The sequence below is a fragment of the Trichechus manatus genome, unplaced genomic scaffold (assembly GCF_000243295.1).
Source record: "Trichechus manatus latirostris isolate Lorelei unplaced genomic scaffold, TriManLat1.0 scaffold00139, whole genome shotgun sequence".
NCBI classification, from domain to species: domain Eukaryota; kingdom Metazoa; phylum Chordata; class Mammalia; order Sirenia; family Trichechidae; genus Trichechus; species Trichechus manatus.
In genome coordinates, this window is record NW_004444075.1 from 3,694,016 (window position 1) to 3,713,091 (window position 19,076).

General features: G+C 41.3%; 1 protein-coding gene across 1 annotated transcript in view; it reads left to right on the forward strand.

Moving 5' to 3' along the window:
- The window catches only part of LOC111822201 (mastermind-like protein 3), a 288,139-nt gene that overhangs the window by 267,230 nt on the left and 1,833 nt on the right, over nucleotides 1–19,076 (forward strand). The gene's annotated exons all lie outside the window — the stretch shown is intronic.

Consider the following 19,076-nt stretch of genomic DNA (forward strand, 5'->3'; position numbering starts at 1 on the left):
CACTAGCCACATTTTAAGTACACAATAGTCACATGAGGTTAGTGACTACTGTGTTAGACCGTGCAAATATAGAACATTTCCACCAACTCAGTAAGTTCTGTTGAACAGCACCATCCTAGAGCAAGGATTCTCAAACATCAGCGTTCATCACAATCCCCTGGAGGGCTTGTTATGGCAGATTGCTGACCCCCACCCTTAGAGTTTCTGAATCAGGAGGTCTGTGGAGGGGCCTGAGAATTTGCATGTCCTACAATTCCCAGATGATGTTGAAGCCGCTGGGTGTACTAGAGGAGACTTCTGTTAGATTCCCAGTGAATTACTCTGGTACTAATCTAGTAGTCTCTTAGTTCTTATTTCAAAGCTGTGACTGATACTACATATCTGACCGCATATTCTTTTTTATTTTGTCCTTTCTTGATGTTTGCTTTTGATCTCTCACTGATACTATTTCCTTGTCTCTTGACTGACTCCTCTCTTCTAATTAACAAGGTGCATCTCCAACTTCGTTCACATTCTTAAGGAACTTTTACACTTAGATTGTTTAGGCCACCTCATAAGTATGGATGGATAACTCCCAAATAGACGTCACCTTATTTCCAACGCCCTGCCTTCAGGTCTGTGGGATAACTGTATTTGGATATACCACTACTCCTGAACATGATTATGTTAAAAAGTAAACTGCAGTGTCTCTACCCTCTCTGTCCAGTGAACCGATGCCCCCCAGATCTCTGATAATTGTTGCCATGCATTTCTTTTAGTGATGTTGAGGTGCTTGCATAAAAAGCTCCATAGAAATGCCAAGTATTATGTGTACCTGCTCATTAAATATTCATGCAGTTAGAGAAGTCACCACTGCAGTATGCTCACTAATTTCCTTAATGCCTTTCCTCATGGTGACCAACTGTTTTACAGACTTAATGTGCCTAATCCTTTCCATGAGGTATAGTAGGAATCAGACATGAATATGCCCATTTTCAAATTAGGAATGAGGGGCAGAAAAATTTAGTAGAGCCACCAGAGTCACAAGCTGGTTCTACTTCAGCCGAGAAAGTCCAGTTCAAGTGCTGACATCCACGCAAAGCCCTTGACTCTCACATGTAGCCCCCAATTCCCATGCAAAGCCCCCAGCTCCTGTGAAGAGCCCCCAGCTCCATGCAAAGCTCCAACTATTAGACAATACTAAGCTTCTGGTTTTTTAAAACATAAAAAGAAATTGCTAAATGTAATTCAACGCGCACTTCGCATAATGCATTTCTGTGACACTTCATAGTAATGAGATAATTACCATGGGTACAGTATTAGAGTATACATATTCTGATAAGTTACAGCTGTAAGAAATCAGTAATGGCCATTAATCATTCCATGTTCATTCTTTACGAATCTCGGACCAGAAGTTAAGCTGCAGAGTTCCAACAAACCTAAGACAAATTTTATCGTCATCATTTCTGCCATTTAGATGAAGAGTTTATGAATACAATAGACTCCCTAATTTAAACTAATCTGGGCAAACAGCTGCCTGAATTGAGAAAAATCTGAACTGAAGTATAGTGGTAAATATGTACTATATGTGATATATTTAAAAGTAACAACTGCAATTCAAACTAGACTATCAAACCTTAAGTAAATAAACATCCTTGGGGAACTACTTTAATTAATATATGAAAAGAATTCATAATGCATGTATCAATTGTTTATTTAAATTTAAGTCTCTGTAGTCCTTGAGACCCATTTCTGTCTTAAGTAGGTTAAGCATTTACCTTATAACCTTTATTATACATTAATCTTTTACATAGTAAACTCTTTTTTTTTTCTTTTGTACATACAGATAAATATCAGGTTGGCCCTTATCCAAGTTATACCTGAAGAGAAAATTAGCAGAAATCGAATTAATCAGGCTTTATTGCACAATGCATAGGAACAGCAAGAGACAAAAGCTTCTTCGTTCTTTCAAATTTAGGAAGTAGGTACATATTTTAGAAAAAAATCACAAGGTTAAGAGGAAACTTAAAATTTCATTGGTTCATCTTTCAGTTATGCCCATATCAACCTAGAGAGATCATAAAATTCTAGGCTATTATATCTATAAGGGATTTTAAAATTATTCTTTTGGGGGCAAAAATGGAGACAAAGAATAATGAACTGACTTCTGTCTGAAGACATGGAGTCCTTTGGTGGTCCACACAGTTAACACTCTCGGCTGTTTGAGTCTACCCGGAGGCCCCTTGGAAGAAAAGTCTAGCAATCTACTTCCAGAAAATTGGCCATTGAAAACTCTATGGAGCACAGTTCTACTCTGACACACGTGAAGTCACCATGAGTTGGAATTGACTTGACAGCAGCTGGTTTAGTTTTTGTTTTTGGTGTGAAAACACACAGCTTGATCATGAGAGAAGTGACTCTATAACCCAGGGCCCCTGACTCCAAGCCTGTGATTAGTCCCACTACCCATCTGCCTCTTCTAGGTAATCCATGCAGTAGTGGACGCTCAGAGAAGGCGGCCAGCTCCTCCTTGTAACCTAGTCCAGTATCTAATTACCCAAACTGACACATTCAGACTCTTCATATAATTTAAGGCCATTTACTCAAAATCATTCGTGGTGGAGATGAACGATGAACAAGAGTCATGCACCCGTCTATAAGTAAGAGCCGCCGTTACTTATAGAATTCTACTTTAGCTCCTCTTGAGGTTCTTTCTGTAGCCAAGCTGTGGTCACCAGAATAGAAAACAACATCATTCTCTGTCTCTGACAGGTGTTATGCATAACAGGAACATTTTCCAATAAACAAACAGAAAACCAGTTGCTGTTGACTCTGACTCATAGCAACCTTGTATGTGTCAAAGTAGAACCGTGCTCCACAGGGTTTTCAATGGCTGGTGTTTTGGAAATAGATCGCCAGGCCTTTCTTCCAAGGTACCTCTGAGTGGACTCAAACTTCCAACCTTTAGGTTATCAGCCAAGAGCATTAACTTTTTGTACCACCGAGGGACAGACTCCTACACTTAGGAGCAAAATAAAAAGTGAAACAGGCTGTGAATTCTTTTAAAAGCAGAGGTCTTGTGTATCTTTCACATCCTCTGGACCCAACTCAGCACCTGACAGAGGAGACCACTAAAAAGAATTATTTTAAATGAACCATCTAATGTATACACTTGTTTTTCTGTCTTTTAAAGATGGGTTGTGATGAGGATTCAAGTGTAATTTTCCTTTCAGATTTACCAAGGCCAAGAAACTTTTGCAAAATAGGGTAATGAAGTCTTGCTTTCTGACTTAAAATGAGGCTCATAGGTTACTCAGTAGCCACCTGCTCATCTGAGTTAACAGTGCCTTCCAGGCTGCTTGCTTGGCAACTTTGAAAGTAAGTCACAGGTTTGAAGGTTTGATTCCAGAGTCCAAATCGAGACTCTGTGTGAGCTCTGCAAAGAGCCTCGGAGATCATGTAGTACAACCCTCTCGTTTTATGACTGAGGTGTAATGGAGGTCCATAGAGGCTAAGTAACTGCTGCCCCATCACATAATTAAGTTTGTTTAGGTGCGGTGCTTTAGTGAGATCTGGAAAACACCACATGCATATTTTTGCCTTTCAAGTTCCTGACATTTTCTGTTGTGTATACTCAGGGTATTTTTAAATACTGATAAGCATGTGAATGCAAGCCTCATTTAGTTAAATCTGGCAGTGTGGGCAGTCTTCAGTGAAATCTATTACATTGCCTTGCTTGATGCCTTTATGTTCAGCTCTTTTTGATTTGTGGTGTTTGATTAGACAAAAGGTAACAAAATATTCTTTGCAATAAAAAATCCACCTGTCATATTCCCCATCACTTCAAAACTATCTCTAAAGTCATCGTTTATTGTTACAAAAAAAAAAAAATTCCTTCTGAACTGAGACCAAGGTGAAAAAAATTCTATCCCAAGGGAGTTTTAGAGAGCCATAACCATGCGAAAGTAGGCAGTTACAGACAATATTATGCAAACTTAACTGTAGCATGTATAATGGGAACTGCATAAATAATATTTGGATGACTAGGTAAGAAAGCTAAAACCATTGAAATACATACTCTTGACTCTCCCATTTTACAGTACATTTGCAATACACTAGAATTTGAACAGAAAGTTGACAAACTCTGTTACTTGCTAAGGGCAAAGTGATTTATTGCACAGGGCATTGGGCTGGGGTGGGGAATCCTGATTATCATTCCTTGTTCTTCCTCTGAATTGGGTTGTGGCCCTAGTCTCTCCATGCCTCCGTCTTCCCCCGTGCATCTCTCTGAGTTCAGGTGGATTATCACAGTAAAGTAACATTTACTAAGCTCTAGGGAACAGAAGGAGCCCTGGTGATGCAGTGGTTAAGCACCTGGCTGCTAACTGAAAGGTCTGCGATTCAAACCTACTAGCCGCTTCTTGGGAGAAAGATGTGACAGTCTGCGTCCATAAAGATTACAACCTTGGAAACCCTATGCGGCTGTTCTATTCCTCTGTCCTATAGGGTCACTTTGAGTTTGAATCGACTCGGTGGCGGTTGGTTTGGTTTTTGGGTTTAAAATCTGCCTGCTCTGAGGTTTTGCCTAGAGTCATCTCTGGCTACCCTTCTTTGCTAATAGTTAAGGAGCTAATGTGAAGTTTATTTTGAATTTGGTATTAGAGTCATCTCTGGCTACCCTTCTTTGCTAATAGTTAAGGAGCTAATGTGAAGTTTATTTTGAATTTGGTATTAGAAGTCATCACTTCTTTGCTAATAGTTAAGTCGGGAATGTGATGTTTATTTTGAATTTGGGATTAGAGTTGGGAGGCAAACACTAAAAAAATTGTTAAGTTCTGGACCAAGTATAGTTGTTGAGCTACTTGCCTCCGGACCAAGTCTGTGTTGGATGGATGTATTAGTAAAGCATGGCTTTATCCATTTGCTTCAACAGCCATGCAGAAATAATTTGGATCACTTCAAATATTTTATCTTTTGCAACCAGTTATAACCAATTTTTATCATTATAAAATCAGAAGTTAGCGTTACAAGTGACTGTTTTTCCTTCAGTGAATTCTAAAACCTTCTGGATAAAGTCCAAACTTAACATGGCAAACAAGCCCTTCATGATCTATACAGCTCTGCTTCAGCTCTGTGTCTTGGTGCTTCTGCCTTGCCCTCTGACTCAACCCAACCTGTCTTAGTCATCTAGTGCTGCTACAACAGAAATACCACAAGTGGATGGCTTTAACAAAGAGAAATTTATTTCTTCACAGTAAAGTAGGCTAAAAGTCCAAATTCAGTGCAGCAGCCCCAGGGAAAGGTGTTCTCTCTCTGTTGGCTTCTCATCAGTGTTCCCCCGGACTAAGAGCTTCTTCACACAGGGATCCCTTGTCCAAAGGACACGCTCTGCTCCTGGCACTGCTTTCTTGGTGGTATGAGGTCCCCCTGTCAATCTGCTCACTTCTCTCTTTTATATCTCAAGAGATTGCCTCAAGACACAATCCAATCTTGTAGATTGAGTTCTGCCTTACTAACACAACTGCCAGCCATCCTCCGTCATTAACATCATAGAGGCAGGATTTACAACATACAGGAAAATCACACAATACCAGGAATCATGGCCCAGCCAAATTGTTACACACATTTTTGAGGGGGCATAATTCAGTCCATGACACAATCACAGCTACTTGACGGTTCACTTCGAAGCCTGTGCCTGGACTGTCTCTCCCCACCCTTTTAAGTCTTCAAGTCTCAGCTTAGATATCAGTCCCTTCAGGAAGTCTTACCTCACCTGGAAGGAGTGGCATGTCCATCCTTCTTGTTCACTAGTATGTCCCTAGTGCCTGAGATATAACCTGACACACAGTAGGTGTTCAGCTAGTTGAATAAAAACTCATTGCCGTTGAGTTGATTCTGACTCATAGCGACCCTATAGGACAGAGTAGAACTGCCCCATAGGGTTTCCAAGGAGCGGCTGGGGAATTCAAAATGCCGACCTTTTGGTTAGCAGCTGAATGCTTAACCACTGCACCACCAGGGCTCCTAGCAGTTGAATAAAAGCATGAACAAATTTGTGCAAGATATTCTTTCAAAATACGGTTATTTGGCGCCTAACTTGTGTGAGACACTGAGGGAACAGACAAACATTTAAACCGGATTGTTAGGGATGAGCTCTGGCTTCATGGATTTTTACCACCTTTGTTTTTACCACCTTGTATATTCCTAGGTCCCTGGGTGGCACAAACGGTTGGTACTTGGCTACTAACCGGAAGGCTGGCAGTTCAAACCCACTCAGCAGTGCTGGAGATCTGCTTCCTTAAAGATTATAGCCAAGAAAATCCTATGGAGTTCAGTTCTACTCTGTAACCCCCCATGGGGTCACCACGAGTCAGAATTGACTCTATGACAACTGTTTGGGTTTTTTTGGGTGAATGTACTGTTATATTGCTGCACTTCTCTGGAAAGTTATTTGTGATAAAGCTTCAGTAATAATCAAGTGTACATTTTAGTCAAGAAAAGGGCATTTTGGAGTTGGCTATTGTTTTCAGGGATTGGAGTGGGCTATTATATAGGGAATTCCACACACCCTAGAATAAAGTCCTGGAGGACTAAAGTAATGAAAGCACTTCAGAATATGAAGGGTGCTTGCAGACATTACGGTCCTCACTGTGAATTCCTCTTCTGAAATGAGGGGTACTTGGTTAACCCCAGGAAATTCAGTGGTAACATGTCCAATTCCTACCTAAGAGACAAAAACATCCGATCCAGAGGTAGTTCCCATTCTTCATGGCTCATCTGACTTCCAGGACTGGCACCAACTGCATTGAACGCGATGAAATGTTGTTGTCTTTTAGCTTCAGATTGGAAATAGAGGATTTAGGCTTCCACTTCTTAAAGGGCTAATAAAGGGTCTACCCAGGCTCAGCCGTGGTCACTCCCTATACATAATTGAAATCTCTGCCCACAGAAGTCAGAGCGAGGTGGTAGGGAAGAGGCTGTGTAAGTGACTCTGACTGTTGCTATAACAACAGTACCTTGGTCTAATTTCTTTTGAAAAATGAATTTCAGCTGATGGGATGAAGCCGAGCAGCTTCTCCCCACAGATGAAAGGTCTGCCGATAGCCCCCAGAGCTTGGCTGTTTATGGATTGAATGTGAGGTGCTGTGCATGCCGCTGCCCAGCTGAAAATTCTCAGAGATGATTGAATTACATCCATGTTGTGCCTGTATTGTGAGAATGAGCCCGTCTACATGTGGATGTCTTCACCCACGTGTGATTTATCCTGGAAAGAAAATTCCTTTCGCTCTACCTTTTCTCTTGTTGATAAACACAGTTGCTCTAGAAATAACCTAAATGAAGGCAGTTCTCTTAGCCCTCAGCCTTGGAGTAAAAACCTGCTATGAAATGGAGGTCTGAGAGTCAGATGCTGTCTAGAAATAAGAATAACGTCCTGTTCACTCCCTCGCTGAGATGGTGTGTGTGTGAGAGAGAGAGAGAGAGAGTTCCAGGAGGTAGCTCTTAGCTGCCTGGGAGTGCTGCTTAATACAAACTACAGCTCGCAAAGAAGAGCAGTGTCTGACCACTTTGAGGCAAAAATGAGAGGCTTTTTATAGACTAGGAGATCTTATTTCAATAGTTTTGTTTTCCAAAGGGAGATAAACACATGCTGGGATTTTATTCCAAAGCAATGTCAGGTCTGGGTGCTCTGGGTTATTTGCATCCCCAAAGCTAGTGTACAACTTCAGTGCTGTTAAGGAAAACGGTCCCCTGGTAGGGGCTAAAAACAAAAATGAGGATTTCTTGTTGAAAAGAAGGGATATTTTGAGTAAACAGTGAAATAAAAATATTCTCGGTTCCTACCCAAGGGAGAGAAAAGTACTCGGCCTCCCTGAAGTATTCCTCCTTCCCGTCTCCCTCCTCCTGGCAAATAAACAAATCGAAACCTCCTGTTTAGTTCCAACATGCCTGTTCTTTGGTCTGTGTTATTGGTGTAAGTCTCCAGCTGTGAATGATGCAGATAAGAGCTGATCTTTTCATTTGCCCTCTTCCTCCCTTATGGTTTTCTCTTCTTCCCCACCAACCTCCTTCATCATCGTTGCTTAAAAGCTCTAAATAAAATCCCATTAGGAATTTTAGATTCTAAGACAAGGTCATGCATACAGGCATGCTTGAATGGAAAATGTATGCATGACTTCTGGTGGGAGATACCAGGAGGTATTCCTAAGGAAATTGTTTCTTGTCCTTAAAAATAAATGTAATGTAATATTTGTGTGTGTGTGTGTGTGTGTGTGTGTATGTGTATATAGATGAAAAGACAGAGCAGTTCAGGGTTCAGGCTGTGGAATTCTGATGGCAGCTACAGCTCTCAGTGGAGCTTTTCCTGCAGAAAGCTACCCATGCCACTGGGAAGCACACATCTGCTCCCGCCTGAAGTTTCCAGGGCTGCAGCTATCACCACTTCTCAAACACATGCTAAATCTGCAGAGTAACATCTTTCCTTGTAGAGGAGCATAGCACTTTTCTGTGAATCAGGCAGATCTGACTCAAAGACATGAACACATCCTCCTTAGATTGTCACGGCATGGGTGTCTAAAACACATTCCCAGAATTTCTAAGCAAGGTTTGCTGGTGTTTGATCAGGACAGGAGTCATCAGAGGCAGAACAGCGGAGCGGGGGTGAGCACAGATTCGAGAGGCAGGCAAAACTGAGGAGGGCTCTACTGTGTGCCCTAGGATAAGTTACCTCACCTCTCTGAACCCATTCCTCATCTGTCATAGGGTTATTGTGAGGATTAGTTGAAGGAATACATGCAAAGCATTTAGCTTGATGCCTGGTACATGATAAGCCCTCAGCCAATTAGAATATTACATGACAATAATATCTTGAAATAGTAAGCCATGAATTAAATTATCTAATGAAAACTTAGAAGTGTAGCACTTTCTACTAAAACTGATGTAAGGAGATTTAAAAGTCATATACCATTGGCATTTGCACAGATAACAGTCCCAGTTTTAATGAGTGGTTAATGATTTTGTCAAAGCACGAAATTTGAATTGCGTGTGTGCGGCTTGTGAAAAATTTTAAACCTCCGATATAAAGAGTAAACAGGATCAGAGTGACTTGTGATGAAAATATATTCACTCAATTAGGAGAAAGCCAAGAACCTGTACAAACTTTATGTATTTGAAAATTTGGAGATTTGAGGAGATCTTGAGACTTAGCCTTTTTAAATGTCAAGGGCCTTGTCTACCACTGCGCTTGGTTTTTTTCTGATCCATTCCCAATATGTTGTGGTGCATTCAGTTGGTACTTATTACATGTTTAAGAGTAGCTAAAAGATAAAAATATACCTAAAAATTTAGCCACACACATTAAAAGATTTAAAATGTTTTTAAAGAGTAACTAAACAGCCACCTTTTTCTGTCACCACACAGATGACATTGTGTGAGCATCTGTGTTCCAAACATTGGAAGGAGGTAAGATCACCCTAAAACTACTTGGGAATAGAATGGTAAAATCTGACTCATCCCAGAGAGGAAAAAAATCATGATCATTTCTAAAAATAACCTTGAAGTCCCCCCAAAATGTTGTGAATAGTCCTGTTACCCTGGGCTAGAGCTCAGTAGGGCCCGACATTCCCTTGGGCCTCTTTAGCTAATGTTTCCGACGCGCACTAGGAGGCTGAGACCCCTTCTAAAATGATCCTTTTCTTCCATGAGCGTTTCAAAATGACGAATTTTAACTACTCATATCTGACATTCCCTCCAGAGACACAACATTACCCACTGACCAGGTCTAAACCCAAACCCATTGCCGTCGAGTTGATTCCAACTCACAGCAACCCTATAGGTCAAAGTAGAACTGTCCCGTGTTTCCAAGGCTGTCAATCTTTAGGGAAGCAGATTGCCGCATCTTTCTCCCGCTAACCTTTTGATTAGCAGCTGAGTGCTCTAACCACTGTGCAACCAGGGCTCCTGACTAGGTCCAGGGAAGCTATATTCCAGGATGGTCACTAACAGAGGTTTAAACTCTTGACGTGTGTGTGTATGTGTGTGTGTAAAATCTCCCACTCTGAGCCCCACCTTGGGCTACTGTTGGTAAATCAGAAATTGTAGAGGGGGTACCAAGAAATCTGTATTTTCAACAGCTCCTCAGGTAACTAGTCACATTAAAGTTGGAAAATCATTGGTCTAGAAAATCAAACCTCTCAACAGACCTCAAAAGATCATTAATAAGGGCCCTTAAATCTAGAAGACAGTTCTGGAAGTGTTTTCCACACTATTCATATTCTACTAATTGAAATATCTAAGATATCAGTATTCCGGGTCACTCATCAAATACATTAAATGAGCAAGTCAAATTCATCCATGTGTTCATTTGCTTATTATCTGCTGGTAGAATGGAAAGAGAATAACCATGTAAAAATTGATTCCAGTGAATCATCTTCTGGTTTGACTAGAGCAGGATCAAAATGATCAAAACGTTCTCTTTGAGCCTCTAAATTAGTTTTACAATCTATAAGCTAAGATTGCAACTCATCTTCAAGCCTTGGAAAATAGTTACTTCTCCAGTGGTTGGTGAAGGGGCTTATTCACATTTTTGGTTGGAGGGGATGCTTTAATGGATGATAGCCACTGGAAGTCTTTGTCTGGAAATTTAAAAATTCAACTATGAAAATATTCAGCATTTTGAGTTCGCATACATGTCAAAATATGTGACCTTGGTCACTCACTTAAAGTCTCTGGGTTGCAGTTTCAGTTTTCTCTTTTGTAAAATAAGAATTTGAACTGGAGGCTTTAGCTTTAATGTACATTTTAACTCCATGATTCTCTTCGTATCTTCTTTAGTGGTTCTCAGCATGGATTCCCTGGAACCTCAGAATCCTCAAAATAGTAAGGATTGGATGGCCCACAAGCCATTTCCAGTATTTTAAGATAATCAAAAGAAATCGTACATTTACTCATGAAAACCCTATACAGGCAAAAATTTCCAGTGTCTGCTTTAGGGATCAATGACATAAACTCAGTGTGGTTGAGCACTCTTTTGAGCATTCATTGGTTCCATACAGTCCATGAAGGAAGAGGGGAACAGTTATAGTGTGATATGTGTTAAGATGCCCTGGGAACATATGGTGGGTCTCCTTATCAAGATAAGGAGTGGTGGGGAGGGGCTGTCAAAGAGACTGTTTAGAAAGTAATGTCCAAACTGAACCAAGAAGAGCAAATAGAATTTGCCCCACCTCACCCCCACCCCAGCTCTATAATCGTGGACACACTACTTAATTTCACTATGCCTCCAGTTTGTCCTCTGTTAGACGGTTATCATAAAACCTAACTTATAGATAAATTAGGAGTAGGAAATAATGAATATGATGGTTTATCCCAACATCTTCCATCTTTAAATTTTCATTATTTATAGTAGTATCATCACCTTTATTCCCAAGCGTTGTTTTGCCCAATTTCATGCAAATCAGGGACAGGACAAAAAGAGCTTCTTTGAACTTGCTTGTTGTTAGCTGCCATCAAGTCAGTCCCCCAACAAAGTAGCGAAATCCTGCCCGGTCCTGTGCCATCCCTGTGATTAGTTGTGGAATAGACCATTGTGATCTATGGGGTTTTCATTGGCTGATTTGTGGAAGTAGATCACCAGGCCTTTCTTCCTAGTCTGTCTTAGTCTGGAAGCTCCACTGAAACCTGTTCAGCATCATAGCAACATGCAAGCCTCTGCTAACAAACGGGTGGTAGCTGCACGTAAGGTGCTTTGGCTGGGAATCAAACCAGGGTCTCCTACGTGGAGGGCAAGAATTCTACCACTGAACCACCACTGCCTCATTTGAACTTGCTGTTTATTTATTTTGTGCCATTGACTGGATTCCAACCCATAGCAACCCTATAAGATGGGTAGAACTGCCCCATAGGCAGGAGCAGATCGCCAGGTCTTTTCTCCCTAGGAGTGGCTCATGAGTTTCAACTCGCGACCTATGGGTTAGCAGCTGAGCAGTTAACCACTGTGCCACCAGGGCTGCTTACTAGTGCTATTAAAAGTCTGAAAGTCTAAAGGAAGGAAAGATCTCTTGGTTGTGGACATTCTGACCCAGGAGATACCTCAAGACTTTGCTGGGAATGGGACTGCTGTATGTCGGCCGAGGCCTGGTAATCTTAGCTATGTTCCTCAGTCCACCTCCTCCAAAATACTGCCTACTCTCTTTGCTGTGGAACCATTAGTTGGGCACATGACCTGCCTCAAAGGTTTGCTATGAGGATAAAAAATGATCCTAAGTGTGAAAATGCTTTGTAACCCCCAAAACACAAACTTCCCTGATTTCTACTGGTCTGGGTGTAATGTCCTGCAACTAGTCTGTCTTTCTCTGCTTGTCTCTCTGCTTCTCTCTTTCTCTCTCTCTACACACACACACACACACACACACAGACACACACACACACACATAAGCACAGTTTAGCAGAAACACAAAACATCCTGCAGACGAGAGCTCATGCTGGAGCCATTATGGAGGAGGAATTGTTTCCTTCTGAGTAATTGACACATGATAGCGGCACATATTGGCATAGGCAAGTGGATGAACAGTGTGCTTCAACTCCCGGCACCACAGTTTACCTTAATAGGAGGAAACATTTATGTGTAATAGCAATACAGGAGCAAGAAGACTGGTGCTCAGTAGAGAGTTTCTGTATTTCTTCCATGAGAGCACAAATCATACTAAGAGGTTTCAGGCTTCAGAGGGCAGAAGGACCAGGAACTTTCTAGGATAAGGCTATCTGGGGTGGGACTCCTTGATTGGGGTCACCTGAATCCTTTGGGGAACTTACAAGGAGATGTCCCTGTGTGCGGTCAGCCGTCTCATGCTCACTGAGCAGTGTGCTTACAAGTTACTCAGCCTTCTCAGACACGCAGGTTCTGTCTTCTCCCCGCTCACCTTTCTCCCAAGAGGGACATAGCAGAGAATTAGACTCCCAGACTGCCTTTCCATATAGCAAAGGATGATGAGGCAGACAGAAGGGATGCTAAGATTGCTCTGCTATTTTGGAAACAACCAAACAAAGCATAAAAAACTACAGCATAGCATCTTCAATGATGTATTTCTTATATTCTGAAACGCTGATACATGAAATACATGTCAAGATTTGGGTTAAAGGGATCAGTGATAGAGAACTTCAGGCCCTTGAGGAAAAGGAAGTGCTCAGCAGCTTCATTCAGGTGGTGTGCTGAAAATGTATTTGATTTGAACCTCAACACTCTAGCCTCTGCTGTTCTGTACTCTAGGACATGAATGTATTAACACTTGGACTTGGGCTTGAATTGCAAATTTGATTTTTGTGTTCATATTAAAAAAGCTACACCAGATGCTTGGAAAACATTAGGGTTTTGTTGGCTTGGGGATGGAAATATTACCATTCTACCGATTTGTATTTTGAAGATCTGGGAGCATTCTACCTCAGTTGCGGTGGTGACTATTTGTGTCACTGATCTTTAAAATAATAGCTAAGGCTTAGTAGGGGCTTACATAGGCATGAAGCAAAAATGTTCTCTGTATTATTTTATTGAAGTCCATCCTCACAGTAACTCTTTAAGCTAGGTATTATTAACCCATTTTACAGATGAAGAAGCCAAGGCTTAGATGAGGTCAAATAAGTAGCCAGAATTCATTCATTCACTCATTCAACAAGTATTTACTGCACGTCTACTGTGAGCTACTGGGGACCTTGCCTTCATGTAACTTTCTAATGGCGAGTGTCTTGGCCCAGTGGCTAACAGCTTGGCTGCTAACCAAAAGGTAAGCAGTTTGAATTCACCAGCTGCTCCTTGGAAACCCTAAGGGGCAGTTCTACTCTGTTTTATAGGGTCGCTATGAGTCGGAATTGACTCGATGGCAATAAGTTTAGTTTTTTTTTATACCAGAAATACTACAAGTGGGTAGCTTTAAAGAACAAAAATTTATTTTCTCACAGTTTAGGAAGCTAGAGGTTCAAATTCAGAGTGTGGCTCTGGGGGAAAGTCCTTCTTTGTCTTTTTCAGCTTCTGTAATCCCAGCGTTTCTTAGTTCCTTGGTGATCCTCACATGTGTTTGCATCTTCCCCAGTTTGTGCTCCCCTATCTCTGTGCCTAATTTACTCTTTTTATATCTCAAACGTGCTTACATTTAAGGCACACCTTACACTGATATGGACTCATTAGCATAATAAAGAAAACCCTATTCTCGAATGGAATTACATCCACAGGTATAGAGGTTAGGATTCTAATACATATTTTAGGGGGACACAATTTAATCCATAACGAGTAACAGAGCTAACATTTATCAGGTACCAGACAACATTTACAGGTAGTAACTCTGATGTCAGATGTATCTTGGCTGAAAGCAGAGAATACTACAAAGATGTTTACCTGTGTTTTATTGACTATGCAAAGGCATTCAACTGTGTGGATCATAACAAATTGTGAGTAACATTACAAAGAATGGGAATTCCAAAACACTTAATTGTGCTCATCCAGAACCTGTATGTAGACCAAGAGGCAGTTGTTCAAACAAAACAAGAGGATACTGCATAGTTTAAAATCGGGAATGGCATGCGTCACAGTTGCATCCTTTCACCATACTTATTCAGTCTGTGTGCTGAGCAAATAACCTGAGAAGCTGGACTATATGAAGAAAAATGTGGCATCAGGATTGAATCATTAACAACCTGTGATAAGCAGATGACATAACCTTGCTTGCTGAAAGTGAAGAGAATTTGAAGCACTTACTGATGAAGATCAAAGACTACAGCCTTTAGTATGGTTTACACCTCAATATAAAGAAAACAAAAATCCTCACAACTGGACCAATAAGCAACATCATGATAAATGGAAAAAGTATTGAAATTGTCAAGGATTTCATTTTACTTGGATCCACAATCAGCACCCATGGAAGCAGTAGTCAAGAAATCAAACAATGTATTGCATTGGCCAAATCTGCTGCAAAACCTCTTTAAAGTGTTAAAAAGCAAAGATGTCACCTTGAAGACTAAGACTAAGATCCAAGCCATGGTATTTTGAATCACCTCATATGCATGTAAAAACTGAACAATGAATACGGAAGACCAAAGAAGAATTAATGCCTTTGAATTATGGTGTTGGCGAAGAATATTGAATATATCGTGGACTGCCAGAAGAATGAACAAATCTGTCTTGGAAGAAGCACAGCTAGAATGCTCCTTAGAAGTGAGGATGGTGAGACTTCATCTCACATACTTTGGACATGTTTTCAGGAGGGACCAGTCCCTGGAGAAGGGCATCATGCTTGATAGAGGGTTAGTGAAAAAGAGGAAGACCCTCAACAAGATGGATTGACATAGTGGCTGCAACAATGGGCTCAAACATAGTAACAATTGTGAGGATGATGCAGGACTGGGCAGTGTTTTGTTCTGTTGTACATGGGGTCACTGTGTGTCGGAACCAACTCGACGGCACCTAATAACAACAAAACAACTCTGAGGTGGGGGACCTTGGATTTCAGTCCAAGCCTTCTAACTCCAGGGCCTGTGCTCCTGTTTTCTCTATTACTGCACTGTACTGTTTTCACAGCCCTGGCACAGTGGTTAAGAGCTCGGCTGCTAACAAAAAGGTTGGTGGTTCAAATCCACCAGCCACTCCTTGGAAACCCTATGGGGCAATTCTACTCTGTCCTGTAGGGTTGCTATGAGTAGGAATTGACTTGATGGCAATGGGTTATACTGTCTTTAGCAGTTCAAGAGCCTCTAGCAAGTGACTCCAATACCAGGTTTGCTGTTGCGATTAAAAATATAAGATTTAGGAGCAGAGGTTAGACTGGATTTTTACTCAAGGGTCCTTTCTACTCTGTTTTACTTTTAAAATGAAATTCTCTACATATGAGAAAGCACCTAGCAATAAAGTGGCACTTCTTGGAATTCACTACCTCACCTTCAGATTGGTTTTATTTTACATGGGGCTTCTCCACTCGTTAGTGCTGAGGAGTCAGAGGAAATCCTGCTCATCTCTGCTATTGGTTCTGTAATATGCAGCACCTTTGCTAAGGAGTCCTGGTGGTGCAGTGGTTAAGGACTCCGCTGCTAACCAAAAGGTCAGCACTTTGAATCTACTAGCTGCTCCTTGGAAGCCCTATGGGGCAGTTCTACTCTGTCCTATAGGTTTGCTATGAGTCAGAATCGACTTGATGTCAATGTGGTTTTTTTTTTTTTTTTTTTTTTTTGAGGATAGAGAGTGCCCAGGTGGAAGGACTGTAGGGCCAGGTTTGTGCTCTGCCTTCACCCCTGCCTGCGTCATTCTGCCTTCTGCCTTCAACTGTGTAAAGTTACTGAAATCCGTTCTAATCCAACCTAACCTTCCCTTTGTCATTCCGCAAGCATTTCCCCAGTACTACTCTATGCCGAGCTCTTTCACCAAAGCCCCACGCACTGGCCCTTTTTGGCAGAAAGGAGGGGGACAGATAGATGAATTGAGTTTGTAGTTAATAGATCCATAGATTAGCAAGGCCTTTCTTAACTGGACTTCTTAAACAAGTCCCATATGGTCAACATAACACTCTCCAGAGAATGAAATCCCATCATTCCCATTACTGAGAGCATAGAATGTCAAAGTCAGGAATTCCTGTGGGCAGTGGGGCTGCCTCCTGCTCTGATTTAAACTCATCTCTTTCAGCCCCTTTGAATTAAACTATTAATTCATTCATTCAGTTTGCAGGTAGTTATTGACTGCTGCTATGAACCAGGACACTGGGTGCAGCTCTGCAGAAACACAGTATGCAAGTCAGCCATGGTCCCTACCTTCTTGGAGCTTGCTTAACAGACACTTAAGCAGTTGACCCAAAAGTATGATAAAACCTATGATGGGGAAGTATAGGTTGCTTGCAAAAACATATCCTGGGATATCCAGCCCAGTACAGGTGGGTCAAGAAAGGCACCGTGCAGAGTGGGGAAGGCATGTAAGAGAAGACTTCCTAGAGGAAGTGAAATCTAAGCTCTGACCTGAAAGATAAGTAGCTGTTAACCAAGGGAAGAAGGGGGGGGCGGTGGGGGGAGAAGTATGCTCCAAGAAAAGAAAACAACATGTTCAAAGCCCTGAAGGCAGAAGGAATATTGACACATTTAAGGAACTGTGTTTCAGGAGAATTCATAGAATGTGAATGGGGGTGGGAAGGCGTTGCTGAGTACAGGCATGGAGGAGGCTAGGAAGATGAGCAGGAGCCAGGTAAAGAAGGCCCAGGTTGAATTTTAATCTAAAGACAGTGGAAATCATTGCAGGGTTATAAACAGGAACCAAACCCAAACCCATTGCCACTGAATGGATTGCAATTCATAGTGACCCTATAGGACAGAGTAGAGCTGCCCCATAGGGTTTCCAAGGAGCAGCTGGTGGATTCAAACTGCCAACCTTTTGGTTAGCAGCCGAGCTCTTAACCACTTTGCCACCAGGGCTTCTATAAACAGGAAGGGCAGTATATTTTTATAAAGAGGTGACAGTATAGAGAGTAGTTGATGGATAGCAAAACAGTGAGTAAAAGAAAAGATGAAAGAGTGAATGGATGGATGAATTGAGGCAAGGCAAGGAGACCAGTTAGGAGACTGTTGCAGTAATTTAAAAAAAATGAGATGGAAGCCAGTGGAAGAGTGCTTTTAGAAGAAAGTGTGGCAGAAAGAAACAATCTTTAATGGTTACAAAGGAGGGGAAAACACTAACTAGATAATAGGTACGTGGTAATTTTGGTGAAGGATAAGACAGCACACAATACTGGGGAAGTCAGCACAACTTGACCAAGGCAAAGTCATAGAAGTTTCATAGATACAGTCAAACTCCCTGAGGGACCAAATTACTGGGCTGAGGGCTGGGGACCATGGCTTTGGGGGACATCTAGCTCATTGGCACAACATAGCTTATAAAGAAAATGTTCTACATCCTACTTTGCTGAGTAGCATCTGGGGTCTTAAAAGCTTGTGAGCAGCCATCTAAGATATTCCACTGGTCCCACCCTGTCTGGAGCACGGGAGAATGAAGAAAACCAAAGACATAAGGGAAAGATTAGTCCAAAGGACTAATGGACCACAACAACCACAGCCTCTACCAGGCTGAGTCCAGCATAACTAGATGGTACCCAGCTACCACCACCACCTGCTCTGACAGGGATCACAATAGAGGATCCCGTACAGAGTTGAAGAAAAATATAGAACAAAATTCAAAGTCATGCAAAAACACCAGACTTACTGGTCCGACAGAGACTGGAGAAACCCGAGAGCATGGCCCCTGGATGCCCTTTTAAGTCAGTACTGAAGTCACTCCTGAGGTTCACCCTTCAGCCAAAGATTAGACAGGCCCATAAAACAAAACAAGACTAAAGGGGCACACCAACCCAGGGGCAAGGATGAGAAGGCAGAAGGGGACAGGAAAGCTGAACAATGGAAGTGGGAAACCCAAGATCAAGAAGGGACGAGTGTTTACACATCACAGGGTTGACAACCGATGTCACAAAACAATATCAATTGTTTAATGAGAAACTGATTTGTTCTGTAAACCTTCATCTAAAGCACTATAAAAATAAAATAAAAAAGATGAGAGTGTGGTACCATATCAAAAGGTGTTGAGAGGTTAAGTAAGCAAAACAATTTTGCTAAAAGAACTGAAGCCAGGTTTTGGGTAACAGTAAACATTACTGTAATCTTCAGTTCTATGCTATTCGGTGAATGTATTAAATTCCACATTTTTAAAATTCCCTGTTTTTAAAATTGTGTTCTTTAAAATATTATGTATTTAATTCCTTGACATTCTCAATTAAGGTGTGAAAACAGTTTAAGACAAGTATTAACATCTTTCTTGAATATGATACATTTGAGTCTAAATCTCATGTCTAGCATTCATTTGGAAAAAAATAACAGATGATTCTTCTCTGTGAGAGGAATACTGCCTTTAACTATCTCTTTTCTTTTATTCTCCACCCTCCAATTTTTGGTTTGGTTCCTCTCTCTTAGCCCTGTGAGATCTGTCTTTAGATAAAACCTTTCCCATAGGATTTAAATCAAAGTCTTGTCTGATTTTGAAATTAGAAATGTAATTTCTTTCCTATGTGTTCTAACCCATCTAGAAAGCT